The sequence below is a fragment of the Malaya genurostris genome, chromosome 3 (genome assembly GCF_030247185.1).
Source record: "Malaya genurostris strain Urasoe2022 chromosome 3, Malgen_1.1, whole genome shotgun sequence".
NCBI classification, from domain to species: domain Eukaryota; kingdom Metazoa; phylum Arthropoda; class Insecta; order Diptera; family Culicidae; genus Malaya; species Malaya genurostris.
In genome coordinates this window covers 20,659,422-20,676,824 of record NC_080572.1, presented here as the reverse complement: position 1 = coordinate 20,676,824, position 17,403 = coordinate 20,659,422, and positions in this window count along the sequence as shown.

Genomic DNA, 17,403 nt, shown 5'->3' with positions numbered 1-17,403 from the left:
TACAGTGTTCCCCCCAGCAGATGAGGTGGTGTTATTTTGAAATTCATGCATACCATCAGAGTTACACAATCAATATACCGAAACCGAGTTTCCGTGTGTGGCAACTATCTCGCACTTTAGGTGCCAGCCAGATTATGTTGACCACTTTAAGTGATTTCACGTTCCGAGAAAGTGAAATTCGCTTTGTAAATCTACACACGTAATCAATTTGCAAATCAACTTAGTAGTTTCTTATTTCCGTGGTTTCATTACAGTGCCGAATGATGATGGTTGAGAAATCAACTTTACTGTTATTGTAAATTTTGATATGCAATTGATTCTACACAAATTGGTATTACCATTAAGTGAATCTCTTTATGAAAGGCTTGAATCAGAAATGTGAAATTTCGTACATATAAGATGCGAAAGTTATCATCCCCGGTGACTCGTCTGCCTAAACGAAATAGTAACAAGGATTTGCTCTCGAAAGGAAATACAATGCAATAAATTTTCGATTTCTCATGTTCACTCGTTAGGTTTTATTTACTGTCGCTTATTTCATATGCGATGAATATTTCCTTCGCCACCCACACAATATTAGGTAAGGAGACCTTCAGAGGCGCAGGAAATTACTCGGAACTCACTCGTACGTCACAACCGTATATATTTTAGAAACTAACTTGCGACCTCGTCGATGTGCTGAGACATAAGCTTCAGGGAAATTCCAGAAATGAAGTACGAAAAACTAACACTCTATTTAGAAGGCACAAAATGTGGTAGTGTGTTTGCGGAGAACGCTTGATAGAATGAAAAATGAAGGATATTCATTTGTTCAACGAGCAACCGGTATTAGACAAGCTCTTACCTGTGGATGTAGTTCTGAGCTGCAATGGATCCATTTCCTGGCTGAATCTTGGTGAAGAAAATTCGTTGAAGAGTAAATACTCGATGTACATGGGACTCTACATGCTTATGCCACTATACTGCCAATGGGCTTGAACCAAGTACCGGAGGGATGGAAGAAATGAAAGATTGCATAGTAGATTTGCAGAGCCACGCTGCTCGGAGCTGGTTGATAGAGTAAGGATATGGTACAACTTTGGAAGCTTTCGTGGTAAAAAGCAGTTCTTCATTGGTATCGTCGTGCAAGGGCGCCTCTCGGAGTGGTTTTTGTCCATCAAAGCAAGTGCTCTCATAAGGCATAAACCAGCCACCAGCCACCAGCCACCAGCCGCAGCTGTTTCCATTTTCTCAATTCAGATCGCACGGTCGTTGAGCGATTTGGCAGTAACAAAGTTCACATTTTGTAAAATATGCCAGTATAACGCAAAGTGACTAAATGTTTCTTTCCAATTCGTTCATTCATTGTACCTTACAGATGTGGTTCGCTATATATATATATATATATATATATATATATATATATATATATATATATATATATATATATATATATATATATATATATATATATATATATATATATATATATATATATATATATATATATATAGCCTGGTATATCCTCTGTAACTTCGTGAAGCGGTAGTGTTCAAAAGTTCAAGCACCTCGAAAAAAGTCCCCATGCAAAATTTGAGCTAAATCAGATATGGGTAAGGGGTGCTCTCTACGGTTAAGGATTGCAAATTGTCGATCCCCAAATTAGTTTAAGAAATTATTTAATGAAAAGCAAAAACATTTTTTAATGAGATTGTTTTGAATAGATGAGTAGCTTTTGACTTTCTCATATAGAAAGGCTATATAATTCTGTGAAAACCGACTTTTGAACCGAGGCCCGTAAGGCTGAATGTCATATACCATTCGAATCAGCTCCACGAACTGAGCAAATGTATGTGTGCATGTGCGTGTGTGTATGTATGTATGTATGTGTGTATGTGACAAATAATGTCACTCGATTTTCTCAGACACTTCTGAACCGATTTTCACAAACTCGGATTCAAGTGAAAGGTCTTACGGTCCCATAGATCGCAAATGAATTTTATCCTTATCTGACTTCCGGTTCCGGAAATAAAAGGCAATATGTGCAATTCTATGAGAGAATGCACATTCAATTTTCTCGGAAATATCTCAACCGATTTTTGCAAACCAAGATGCAAATGAAAGAGATTAAAATTCTTTGAAAAGTCTCCGAAAAGTTGACCCAGATCCGACTTCCGATTCCGGAATTACAGTGCGATTAGTAAAAATTTTCAATTTCGTGAGTATTTTTTCACAAGCGATGGCGATACGAGATGCACATTTTCATAAAAAAATACTAGTAAATTCATCATACTTCCGAACGCACCGGTAATAGTGAAGAAAAGCTCCAAAAACGGAGTTCACTTGGATTTCTCAGCAACGGGTTAACCGATTTTCACAAATCATGATATAAATTGATGCTCTCAGTGTCCTTAAAGACACTGTGCAATTTCATCAAGATCCGATTTCAGGTTCCGAAATTATAGGACAATTAGTATCAAAACTTGTCATACAAAATGAGGCAATATCGTTGCGCATCGGTACGTACTGATACGGAAGAGGAAAAAACACACCCACCTAGCGTGCTTTGCTCGATTTTGTATAACGTGCAGGGTTGCCACATTTAAATCTATATTAACTTGACATAACTGTTTACAAATTGAAAAGGTGATGATAGCTTTATTACATAAGTAATATAAGAAAATCATCATTACACTACTAGGTGGATTAAAAAAGGTTTTTTCTGTTTAAATGGGTTCGGGTTTTCTGACCTGAAAACGAACCCAACTGGCACGTATCAGACTCTTGTATGGAAATCAAAATATGTCCAGATCGGGTCGAGTATGGGTAAAGATTTTGATTTATTTTTATCGGGTACGGGTCATCCTAGTTCAATATATTACAAAACTCTCTTGACTATTTTGAAAATGTGTTTAACTAATTTTGTTGAGAAAATTATACATTTTTACTACAATGTGTTTACAATTCATGATTAAACACTGAAATAACCTTATCACCTAATATGTTGATTGAAATGTGATTTAAGGTAAACATAAAAACACGTCGTTTCTTAAAAACCAGAAAGAAATATTATTATTTACCTTCAATTATATCATTACTTGTTTATTTGTTTATTTGTTTATTTGTTTATTTGTTTATTTGTTTATTTGTTTATTTGTTTATTTGTTTATTTGTTTATTTGTTTATTTGTTTATTTGTTTATTTGTTTATTTGTTTATTTGTTTATTTGTTTATTTGTTTATTTGTTTATTTGTTTATTTGTTTATTTGTTTATTTGTTTATTTGTTTATTTGTTTATTTGTTTATTTGTTTATTTGTTTATTTGTTTATTTGTTTATTTGTTTATTTGTTTATTTGTTTATTTGTTTATTTGTTTATTTGTTTATTTGTTTATTTGTTTATTTGTTTATTTGTTTATTTGTTTATTTGTTTATTTGTTTATTTGTTTATTTGTTTATTTGTTTATTTGTTTATTTGTTTATTTGTTTATTTGTTTATTTGTTTATTTGTTTATTTGTTTATTTGTTTATTTGTTTATTTGTTTATTTGTTTATTTGTTTATTTGTTTATTTGTTTATTTGTTTATTTGTTTATTTGTTTATTTGTTTATTTGTTTATTTGTTTATTTGTTTATTTGTTTATTTGTTTATTTGTTTATTTGTTTATTTGTTTATTTGTTTATTTGTTTATTTGTTTATTTGCTTATTCGTGCTTTTTTTAAACAGCTAGTGCATTTAGTGCATAAGCAGTTCAATATGAACTCTTAACATTGATGAGTCAACGAAGAAACCTTAAAACAATATGAGTAATTTGGAATAGTTTTAGCACAGTTTCGAGTAGCTTTTATGTTATTGCATCGAAACTTCAAATTAAAGTTTGAATTTTTTACAACTAACCCTGCTATACCAGAAGTCGGATATAATAGTCGCATATAGGGAGAATATTTGAAACCAAGAATAATTAAAATCAGAGTTGCGTTTGGAAGTTTTTGACGACTGTTTTTGGCCGTTCTGGAATCAGAAACATGGGAACAGTATATCCGAAGTTAGCGTGTTTTATGAAAAATGCATTATTACACCATATAGCTTGAACAACCTCTGGTTGCACTGCGTTACGGATCGGGATCAGCTGAAATTGCGGTCAGGTCTGAATGTAGGTCGGATAGGGAATAGAAATGGTTGTTTTTCAAAACTCTTCGTGTTAATAGAGGCCGAATACACTATTGCGCATTCCACAAATCTCACAGGAGGAGGATGTTTGTTAGTATACATTTCAGTGATTATAGTATTCGCGCGCGACATGGTATGCTTTATGCTTACCTTTCAGCCTAGTTTTGTGGTGTTCTTTTCTGTATCTAGCAAACGTCTCCATGTTACTCGATCCATGACCACTTTTCGCCAGCCACTCAAAGCCCGGATACTTCGTAAATCCTCCTCCACATGATCGATCCACCTTGCTCGCTGTGCTCATCTTTTTCTTGTGCCTATCGGATCAGATCCAAGAACTATTTTCACTGGGTTACCTTCCGGTATCCTGATGACATGTCCAGCCCATCGCAGTCGTCCAATTTTAGCTGTCCGTACGACAGGTGGTATCATCTTTTCGAAGTTACTTGTATCACTATCAACATAGTCAGCGATTTCCAAAAGCTTTACGTACTATCGGAAGATCGTACCACTCGTGCCGATCTTCGTTCATCGAATCACACCAAAACAATACTAACAAAAGACGAGAGAGTCGATCAACTTGCCAAAAAAAACTCTCCGATACTCGGGCGTTTGCATTAAATAACCTATTTTATTACAACTAGTGGTAGAAGCTAGTGATGCCTTTCTCATATTTAACATATTCTCATATATAATTTTTCAAAATAATTTTCTTTGGTTCTTGAAAAACAGAAGAGATTGTCCATAAGCTAGTATAATCTACATGGTGAAACATAACTCAGATCGGTTAGGTCATCTCTGAGGAAACAAAGTGAGTTCCATTATTGCAGGCAAGGATGGCTTTTATCGTATCAAAGAACGGTCTCTAGCAACTCTTCACACGATTCAATCAGTGCCATGAAAGAGAGATGGATATCATCACAGTAACAAAAAACCGGCATGGTTCATTTAACACAGAAAACACCAGTGCGAGAACGAATTTCTCTCGATGACCTGTTTCAGAATCATAGGTTAGCTCGCTCCTGTGGGGATTCTCTCTGAAGCAACATTCTACAACATTATTCTCGTTTCGCGATCCGATTCTGAATGGGGAGTAGATAATTGCGATAGAATCGTTTTACTATTGCCGCTTATTCTAACTATGTACATATAACCATTGTATAATTGTGTCTATGAAAATGTATGTGAATGCTCCACTCAAGGGTTTTGAAATATTACAACCTAGTATGAGAATCATCAAGTTGAATCATCGATTCGATTTTCTGCGATAATTGTCAACTTGCGATTCTCTCTTCGTAAATTCCACACAGCAGCAATCATTATCATCCTGTAATTTTTTATAAGGGCCGTGAAATACTCAGAGTATGAAGTGGAGCGAAGAAATGTAGAAACATTTTCTCACGGTTCATGCATTGAGAGACACGAGTTCTTGTAGCATCTACTATTGAAAATGTTGTATACAATATAGATAAATATCGAGCAGCTTCTGTCAAATTTACGGCATTCACCAACACTGATTGCAGGTATTTTCGAAACCGGTATACGAGAACCGGTATAATGGAAGTCGGTGCGAGAAAAAAGACTTGGATCCATTTTCGAGTCTATGGCTAAAATCTTCGGTCGTTAAACGAAAACCGGGAATCAGGACAGCCGAAATTAATTTGTTTGGACTTCTACTGACAATGACTACCGATGGGCATAATTTTTTAGCAAGCTTAGAAAATTTTTTACCGATTTATTAATGTTTAGTTGGTTTGACTTAAAGTCGCCATAACTAAGTTCAGTTTTGCAATGACTGAGTGGAACATATATTGAAGAAACCAAATGAATGAGAAAGTCACAGAAAAGATCATTTTTAAATAGATATGCTTAGAGCTGGCAGTGCTACTCTCTTACCCAGTGCTTGAGCGGAAAATAGGTATAGAGCGGGAAGACAAGTGTTTGTAGTCTGATAAACAAAGAGGACCATTGCAAATGGGGTACCAGTCGTAAGATGGCTAGGATTTAGATCATTGTTCGATGTACGCTTACCAACTTGGTGCTGTTGTAAAATTGTGTCTGCCACAGTTTTGGGTGGCGGAAATTATGAACGCGTAAGCACGGATTGCATGCCTACTTCTGAGCGTATCTTTTTTCAAAAATTCATCTTTCCAGTAAATTTCTCATTCATTTGGCTTCTTCTGTATTTGTTTCTACTCAGACATTGCAAAACTCAATTATTTTACGTTTTTTGTTTCACCGCTTTAAGGACGGTACCGAAGTGTTGACACACTTTACCCTATAATTCCGGAACCAGAAGTTGGATCTGGATGAAATTTTGGAGCTGTTTCTGGTCGGATCGACTTAAAATTTTGACCCGTTTCAAGCAAAGGTTAGTAGTCTAGAAAGATGTGGTTACTGGTTTACTACGAGCGCCATCTCTGCTTTAGTCTCGGGACTTATTGATCCATGTGTTATAGTATCAGTGTCCGTGCACGGTGTCGTGCCGGCACTGAACCGGATCGAATAAATGTGAATAGTCCTTTAAGCGTAACTGAATCGTGATTTTATGCAGTTTTCCTTACCTAAGACAACGGTTCCATAGTTTGTTAAAATTAAAATAAATTAAAATAAATAAGAGAAACGACTTACGTACTCTTTTTTCTGCTTCGCACATCAATCGATTCCAGCGAAAGATAAGAGCCATTAAATAGGGGGAAACAAGTTCCCATCTGAGTGCATCATCATGATTCAAAAGTATCCAGTCATGGGTAATGATGATCAATATAAGCACCACAACGAGGGATGAACCACGTCATTCGTGTGTCATCAGTATTGGAAACGTGCATGGGAAATGGGCAATGAATTACTGCTAGGCGTTACTCGAAGATTAGGTTATTATAACGCCAAAATGTATGCAGCGGTACCGACAAATCATGTTAATCGACTCCTAGCGGATTTAACTCAGAACGGAAACTCATGCATACAAGCAGACTTATGACCAAATCGATAAATAATTACAATTTATAATTTACAATTACAACTGTATGTGTCAGAAATTCATACGTGTTGCGGTCAAAGATACATTTGAAACAAGTTCATTCCCACGTACGATGTTAGAAGTCGTTTCCTCGCAGAGTTTACATTTCCATCAGGAGCTCAGAATTTTCATTTTGTACACGGCCACCGTTTGTTTGAAGCTTTCAATTGATTACAGTTTTTTCTTGATCATTACGGTTTCTTGCATCTGGCTTGAGGGGCTATGGAAGTAGAGAATGATTACCATTCACCGGAAACGGGTGTATGCCGTGTGGGTGCAGTTTCGAATGCTGGTCAAATTGCACAGCTTAGCTCGAAAAACGCCCATTGGTGGATCAACAGAACGACCCCAAAAGGGAGATGATTAAACTCTAGAAACTACAATCTTAAAAAGACTTCCTACTTTTTGCACCGGGAGCATGCTTGCTGCGGTAGTGTACGTGTGTCTTTTATCTACTAAACTCTCTTGCTAACCAAAGGCATGATTACGCGAACCGGCTGGGATGAGTGGCAGTCTGGTAAACCAGTACCGGTGTATCCTCGTGGCGTACAACTAGCCGACATTATAATGACGCTCATCCTTCTAGTGCGACGCAACCACCATTCATCCTTACCGACTTTCCAGGAGAGTTGGCGCAACAGAAAGGATAAGATAAATTGAATTGGTGGAATAAAACGAGATGATCGATCCACACAATGGACTTACTGCAAAAGATAGAGACGCGAAATGTTCGATTCCTCGAGCGCATAACGAATACTGCAGAATTTCTACAGCCCACCCAGCAGCCTTGCGGTAAAAAGTTATTGTTTCCACTTCAAAGAAAGGGTATAACAAGGTATCAGTTGGGAGAGCCACTTCCATGTAAATGGTGAATTCCTGGAGATTACGTCGCTTGAAGCGGAAAAAATCGCTATAATGGTTTTTCTGCTGAACGCGACTATAACTGCTTCTCCTGCTTCCAAAATTCAATCAGTCTGCCTCTGGTCTGCCGGGTTGGTGAAGTGGTGTCTAGTAGATTCGCTGCTGCTACTGCTGTGATGACGATTAGATGCTTCGGGTTTGGGTGGGAAAAAATATTGCAGCTTCGAGAGTAGAAGAAAATAGATTTCTTGTTTCATGCAAATTGAGCAGAGATTGTAAACTCTAGTTGAGGCTTACTGGTACGCATCTGTGTCACGAACGACATACGATAGTAATGAAGTTGATGGTGTGATTACTTAAATCGAATGTTATCCATAGTATAGTGCGGTTGTATAGTCTAAACGGAAAATATTTCTAAAGTTGTAATTTCAAGTAGAAAAAGTAGATCGACTGAGAATATAACTCAAGTTCGTGAATGATATTTCCAAAAATGGAGCTCCTTCGTCTGAAAGTTCAGTCTTCGTTGATTTCAACAAGAATGGTAGGACTATTCCACATAGAATGCCTCGAACATGCAAACTAGCAAATATTGCTATCGATGTATCTCTCATATCTGAGCACAACACTCGAGATATTTGAGCTGCCACGGTTAGACTGACTATTTGCCGCAAAATCAACCTCAGTCAAGCGATGTACACAAAAAAACCTGTTTTAATTCACCTAGTGGTGTTATGATGCCTTTCTCATATCTATAATACTGTGATATTTTATTCAATTAGTTTCTCTTCGATTTTTGGAGAAAATCAAGGGATTATGCATTTACTAGTATAACATACAGAGGGAAACAGTGTTTTGCTCGCGTAGGTCATTCTTAAGAAAACGAAATGGGCTCACTATTATATGTACTTCCAGCACCGGAACCCGAGAACCGGTAAAAACGAAGTCGATTCGTACTGTCACCAACTAACATGACGTACAAACTCTACTAGTTTTTATTCAAATTTTGAAGTTTTTATACCATTTTACTCTAAACAACGGTTTAAATTTTTGTGGAATCCGAAAATATGCTGTAATCCGAAAATATGCTGTAATATTTTTTTTAATTTAATATATAGGACCATAAGACCTTTTATTTGACCCTTAGATTGGAAATATCCGTTCCGCAAACTCTGAGAAAAGTTAGTGAGATCCATTTTTGACCATATGAATATTTTTTGTCCGTCGTTAATCGAAATCCGGGAACCAGGATAGCCCGAATCGGTTTGTTCAGTTGCCTACTGATAATGGCTATCGATGTGTGTAGTTTTGAGTCCAGTTTAGAAAAAATAGCGGTTTTTGTTTCGCCGGTTTAAATGACGTTGTTCAATATTTAACACACCGTATGATACAGCGAGACCTTTCATTTGAATTTAAGTTTGCGGAAATCGTTTAAGCCATCTCCGAGAAAATCGAGTGCACATTTCTGTTACAAACACACATACACACATACAGACACACGCAGACATTTGCTCAGTTCGTCGAGCTTAGTCGAATGGTATATGGCCTCGGTTAAATGGTCGGTTTTCACAGTGATTGCATAACCTTTCTATATGAGAAAGGCAAAAATGTGTATCATACTATAAGCTTAGGTGGGCCATTTTGTTCTGAAAGAACTTCGGACGATGTGTTCTTGTCTGATGGAGAAGTTGTATTCAACCGCCCTCATAAAACTCACTTTCACTGAATCAGACACCAGCGTGTATCACTCTGGTGAAATGCCCACTGGTCATACCAACTGTGACAGCACAAATATATCGAGTTGTGAGCTCCAATATGAGAGAAAAATCGAAAGCACTATTTGCAAGTATGCATGCTCAAGGCATTTTATGTGGATTAGTCATACCGTTCTTGTTGAATGCAACGAAGACTGGGTTTAACAATTTTCCAACATAGAAGTTTCCCTTTTGGAAATATGGTTCTTGAACCAAAGCTATAGAAGCTTTACCTTCTTGAAGAAGTCTGGATGGATTCACAGTTGCTGTACGTTTATGCTTGTGGTAGTCTAACCATTATCAGATAAAGTAATGAACACTACATATCCAGCACTTATCGTACAACAACTAGAATAAACAAAATATATTGGCTTATTATCGCCTATAGCGAACAATGGAAGGATTTTTTAAATGCTTGAATCATTTAAATCCCACGAGTTGCGAAGAATGAAATCGTCCACTGTGCCATAGCTCCGCTTAACACAGTAAGGGAAAAACCCAAGATATTCCGTTCACAACTACATTGTTTAATCTCCTGCAGCCATTCAGTCATTTTTTTTCATTTCAAAATTTTTGGAAAAATTCCTTTAAATGAAAGTCAATTATGATGATTTCAAAGTTACTTAAAAGATCTATTTTGGATACGAACAACCTCAAGATATAAATCTGGACAAATGAAACGATTTTATATCATAATGATTTGCAAAACAGAGAACGTACAAACTTAATCATTTTTTACTATTAGAGAAGATTTTATATATTTGGATCGAAAAATGTGAATGTGAAAAATGTGAATAACCGTCAACCAATAAACTCAGAGAGGCACTAGCTAGAGCGCTGCACTGGATGATTTCTAGGATTTGGGAGGAGGAGATTCTACCGCAGGAATTTATGGCTGGAGTGGTATGTCCCGTCTACAAAAAGGGCGATAAGCTAGATTGTTGCAATTACCGTGCGATAAGCTAGATTGTTGCAATTACATTGCTCAACGTCGCCTACAAGGTACTCTCCCAAATCCTTTGCCGCTATGAAAAACCAATAGCTAAGGAATTCGTAGGGCTGTACCAAGCGGGATTTACTGGAGCCCGCGCCACTACGAATCACATACTCGCGATAAGACAAGTACTCCAGAAGTGTCATGAATACAACGTACCCACGCATCTCCTATTCATTGACTTCAATGCGGCATACGGCACAATAGATCGAGAACAGCTATGTTCGATAATGCACGAATACGGTTTCCCGGACGCGATTGGTCAAAGCAACGATGGATAGAGTGATGTGCTACGTCCGAGTATCTGGGACGCTCTCGAGTCCCATCGAATCTCGGAGAGGGTTACGTCAAGGTGATGAACTTTCTTGTATCTTGTTCGATATTGCCCTGGAAGGTGTGCTTCGAAGAGCGAGGATCGACACGATTAGGGAAGATCTTCCGAAAGTCCGTACAACTTTTTGGCTTCGCTGACGATATTGATATTGTGACACGTAACCTTGAGAAGATGACGGAAACCTACATCGGACTGAAAGCTGAAGCTAGGCGTATCGGACTGGCCATAAATGCGTCAAAACAAAATACATTAGAGGAAGAGGCTCTAGAGAAGAAACATCTACGCCTCCCACCACGAATAATGATAGACGGTGACGATATCGAGGCTGACGAGTTTGTGTATTTGGGCTCACTGGTGACCGCCGATAATGACACCAGCAAAGAAATACAGAGACGTATTTTGGCAGGGTATCGTGCGTACTTTGGACTCAGAAAAACCCTTCGATCGAGAAAAGTACGCCACCGCACGAAATTGGCCATCTACAAAACGCTCATTAGACCGGTTGCTCTCTATGGCCACGAGACCTGGACTATGTTGGCAGAGGACCAACGCGCCCTCAATGTTTTCGAAAGAAAGGTACTGAGGACCACCTATGGCGGAGTGCAGATGGAAGACGGAACGTGGAGACGGCGTATGCATCACGAATTGCAACAGCTGCTAGGAGAACCACCTATAGTACGGACTGCTAAAATCGGACGTCTACGATGGGCTGGGCATATCATAAGGATGTCGGACGAAAGCCCAGTGAAAATGGTTCTTGAATCTAATCCGAGTGGTACAAGAAGAAGAGGAGCGCAGCGAGCTAGGTGGATCGATCAAGTGGAGGGTGATCTCAGAAGCGTCCGTGCCTTGAGTGGCTGGCGACGAGCAGCCATGGACCGAGTTATGTGGAGACGTATTCTTGATACAGCAAAGGACACCCCAGGCCACATGCAACCAAATTCCTCAATTTTGTTTATGTTTTGTTTAGATTATAGAGGTTTTAACCTTAAGGTAATTCGCCTCTTCGGGCCAGAAAAACTTTCTGACCCTATGTACGCGGTTGGGAATCGAACCCAGGTGGGCTGCGTGAAAGGCATCGAATTACCCATCACGCTATACCCGTCCCCATAATTTTGTTTATATTGTATCTTGATTTTATTAATACAGGAACGAATATTGTCATAGTTACAACGCATGTAGTGATAAGACACTTGTTGTTTTGACCCGAGTTTAGTGAGGATTCAAATGATACATGTAAAATCGCAGATCAGCTTATCCTGAGTTTATCTCTAATACTATATTTTATTGCATCTCATAATTCTATATATGTGCGTCTGTGTAACTTATTTGTACTAAGTTCCGAATCTTTTGAAACGTTTCCTGGACAGTTAGTTCAAATTGATACTGCATAACGATTTGCATTGCATTATTTTTACTACACATAGTCTGGATCCCTTCTATAAGATCCTTGGAAGCAAGATTAGACCAAAATATTATGCTTTACAAGATTTGATTAATTTCTAACTATTCAATTTGGTTACCCGATTATTGTTTAGTTCAATAATAGGGTCTGAGGGATTATGCTGAGAGATAGTTCATTGTGTTTAGCCACATTTAATGGAAAAGAAGTCCCTATCATTATCATCATAACACAATTTTATACTGAATCTATTTGCGCGCCACCGTGTTGTTCGTATGTAAATCAAGATTTCAGTATGCACACTACACTTTGACAAATTAAAACAATTTTAAACTATTTCGAATCAAGTTAATTGAGCAAAATTCTTAAATAAATCACAGAGATACAAACGCTTCAAATTAGGCTCGAAAAATCTATCGCCGATAGTTCTCAGTTGGCCTGCTAGTTACCGGAGAATCAAAATAAACAGCTAACTTGCGTTCAATACTAGTGAATACAGTACCAACACATCGCACTCATACAATAACAACTATCCAGGGAGAGAATAAATGTAACTTTCAGCTTTGTCGTCCACTCACCTTTCCTCGATGGCCGATGGGCAAACTAAAGCAGAAATGCATTCGGGCATATATTTATAGAATTTATTTTGTGCTATAACAAGTTCATACTGCGCAAATCGGACGACGTTGCCGCATAAGTTTAAGTTAAATGTTTTCAAATCGATTGGTAATTTAATTATATAAATTCATCAGCAAATTACTGAGTTATAAGCGTTCAAAAATATGACAGAGAAAGATTACGCGGTTGGTTTTGCATTTTTAAATTGACACCCAGCGTCGTATTCTTAAGAGTAAGCAAAGGCAACAATCCAGCAAGCGAACGCATATACAATCTAGTAATCACCTCATTGGACGAGCTACTTGTTTCATTCGCAGTCAAGCATCAACTGAAATCAAGAAATGATTTGCAGTATATATTTATAGATTCCTCTTCATACTACGCAGAACGATGTGGTGTTTTTATGCATGACGGAAAGCTTGCTATACCGAAAATGACGTCAATTTGGACAACTGGGATTGGTGGTTGAAAACATAGGTCGATTCTGACCATTTTTCAATAGTATGCTATTGAAATACTGAAACAACGTTGTCATACATGTTTAATTTAAAAGTTTCCGAATCGATTGGTTGTTAAATTATATCAATCCATCAACAAATGACTTAGCTATTAACGTTCAAAATTATGACACAAAAAGGATACGCGGCTATTTTTGAAACTATTAATTGAAACCCGGCCCCGTGTAGTGAAGGGTAAGGCATTTTTAATGCCAAAGAAAAGCTTAATGTATTCTAATGGAAAGAAAAAGGCATTATCACACCACTGGGTGAATTAGGCAATTTTTGATGTGCTACGCTCCGTCCCCTATAAAACTAGCCTAATGACAATATTCGAAGAGCAAGCAGTATCTGTACCAAGTTTGGTTGCAATCCGTTGTGTAATTCCGGAGTTATGTCATGTTCAGTTTCATTCTTATTCGATACGATTATCATTCTTATTCGTATTCACGTCCTCCAGTTATGTCTGTGATACTACTCACTAGCCTTTTTACTATTTAAACAATGTTTTCGCAATAAACGTGATATTAACAACAATCTTACATCTTTTTCCATTCGTTTCGTGAAAGAATTAGAGAAAATAATCAAACAGGGAAAAAGTTATTAGGGAAACAAATCTAGAGTAATTTCGTTACACTTTCGTGTTGTAAAATTTTAAAACTGTACCCAAGTGAGAATAGTACAGAAAGACGTAGTCCTACGTCAAATCACCCGTTAGTTAGCAGTGTCCTATTTTGTTTGATAAAAATCTAGGACACCATACTGGCTTACTGGCATTTCCTAACGGAGACAATGGCTTTGAAGGAGTAAGCGATATAACAACTGGTATACTTCGCTCTGTTCGATCATTCAAAGCAAAAGCAAAACTATGGAAGCCTGTGAATTTATAAATATAAACTTATTGCCAATGTTTTGGTCTCACATGAAATATAAAGATTGCTACTAGACAGTTTGCATCACACAAACCTCTATATAATGATTTGAAGTTTCAGTATAGGTGTTTTTATGAATTGCAATGTATCTCGCACGCGTCTGATTCTAGGGCTAAGCGAGTTTGGATGAAATGCTCTGTCATGTCGGTTTCCTTAGAAATCTGGAACTGAGTCAGGGACAATTTGAAGTTCTCAAGAGTAATTTCTCGTTTAAATAAGATGAATTCCATTTATAATGATAATAATTCTATCGCTTTAATTGAAACCGCAGACTGGAAGAACCGTGAAGCGATCACGAAGCGCTACGTTAAACATTCGCAGGAGAAACTTAATGCTATAAAATAACTACATGCAAGTAAAACTTGAACATACGAACCCGTTGGCGACCGCAACTAGGTTAAAGCCGGGTATAAATAAATTATATAAACAAAATAAATAAAACCTGAACACAAACATGGCGAAACAAGTTTAAATATCGAAATTCAGTCAGTTGCAAAAGCGAAACTTGTGTCATGTGAGTTTGGATGAAATGCTAGTATGTCGTTTTTGTCTGAGAAAAAATCTACAACTTTCCCAGGGTAAATTTCGAGTGCTTAAGATTAATTTCGAATTAATTCGATTAATAATGGGAAAAAGTTTATCGCTTCAACCGAAATCGCCGAATGGTAGTACCATAAAACGATCACAAATCGCTATGTTACGCATTCACGAGGGAAACCTAACGCCATAAAATATCGAAATCCGATATACTAGTAAGTACATGCGATGTAAGGGAGAGTGTTCAGTTACCGGCACCCTTTTATTTTAAGCTCATAACTTCTGACTTAGTGTACATTATGCGGACAGCTATACATCAATGGAAAGCTAAAGTCCCTAGCTAACAACTAATTAAGAAACTAAGTTGATTCATTTGATCGAAAAAACGATATTATCAATTTAGTAAAGTGATAAATTTTGGTTATTTCAAAAAAGGTGTTCGGTTACCGGCACCCCAAAAAATTTCGCTTAAAATGGAAAAATATAAGCAAAAACTGAAATTATTCAAAGGAAAAAACATATTTATTAATTTCGGAGGCGTTTTGGACAAAAGTCTTCATTATCTGATGGTGACTTCGCCTAGACTCTCTTGGCCGATGATTTGGATGGTGGCGCCTTTGGTGTTGATTTGGCCGGTCTTCCACATTTTTTTCTTAGCCGGAGCATCTTTGGCTTACTTTGTCTCGACAGCAGCCTGCATATCACTGACAATTTTTCACGATTTGTCGAAAAAATGGGTTGCCGGTAACCGAACACCTTGGGGTGCCGGTAGTCGAAATCGGTAGACATTTTGAAAATGACAAAAAAAATCTTTGGTTGCAAAAAAAATGTAGCCGTTCGCGTACAAGACAACATGAAGTATGAAACTTGGTGATTTATGCGCCACTCTCGCGAATACCGAGAGATCACCAGTCGCCTGATCGATCGATTTCACCTCATGAATATTCAATCCACTCACCTTTCCGATTGATGCTCTTCAATTTATGATACTATAAAATAAATCAGAAAAAAACTTTTGTGTTGATTTTCAGGCAATTCAAATTTGTTTTGAATGCAGCAAAAAGTTTTCTTACTTCCCGAAAGTCATGTTAACAAAGTTATCTATCCATATCTGTTTTCTCATCGGAAAATAAATACCGCGCGGAATTAGAACCAGGTAGAAATACGTGTTATTTAGGGAATATTGATATTGAAAATATTTGATTTCAATCGGTTTGTGGTCGACAACACATAAACGACAATCGTACGAACAATCGTACGAACAATCGTACGAACATCGCGTGTGGAAGTATATATGATTAGCAAATAATATCTACTAAGGCAAATCCTGATAATTTGTTCATTTCACTAATACCACTTCTTCCCTGTTACACTTGTGATGATGCAGAGAATTCTTCAATCACTAGTAGCAGGAAGCGTAGAACTAGCATTCCTTCCCATACTACAGTGACCTGCGTTAGCGTGGTAATCCGCGTTATTTGTCATTTTATGCTCTAAGTAATTTTAGCCCATTGAGCACGATCTACTACTTTCAAGTATCTTGCATTTAGTACAATATGCAACACAAATAAACATACACATTAGTAGGTTGCAACAGAGTAACAAAAACTACTACAGCAACAAAGACCAACAAAGAGGTTGTAACATAAATGTTTTGAAGCATTAAAGTCGATAACATACACAAAATTAATATAAGGATATTCATGCCGTTCCGTTGATTCACAGTGAGTAAATTAGAAGATTTGATAAAAAACGTCTTCAATGAATTGAGAGCTAGTTCAATATCATAATCATAAACATGGGCAAAGCGATTCACTATACGAAATAATTCTTCTCTAGGCGGAATGAGAGAGAATATACAATGAAGGAAAAAACGAACAAATCAATTTGCATACTCAAGTGGAAACCAATTGATATAGTGCTCTTCAGCTTCCACTGCCAGTTGCAATAGGGGTTGTAGAAAAGTACATCGGTACGCAAAGGAATGCATCATCTACTCTAGCTGTAGGTAAAAGAACTGAGAAATAATGGCGGAGAAAAGCACTAGCTCAAATTTCTATTACTCTTAGCATCCTACGGCTCTACTCTGTATGCAGGTGGGATAAGTGTCTAGTACCGCTCTTTACATTTACGCCACCGATAGAGTGGTACAACTGATCTGATATAGAGGAGCTCGCAAAGAGATTGCGCTCAGGTATGCATCATCTAACTTCCTATTCTTATCGAAATCCGTAGTATGGGCGAGAATAAACTATGCAAATGCTCGGTCTTTTGAGTACTGTCCCTTTGGTATCCGTTTAGCCTAATCGGATA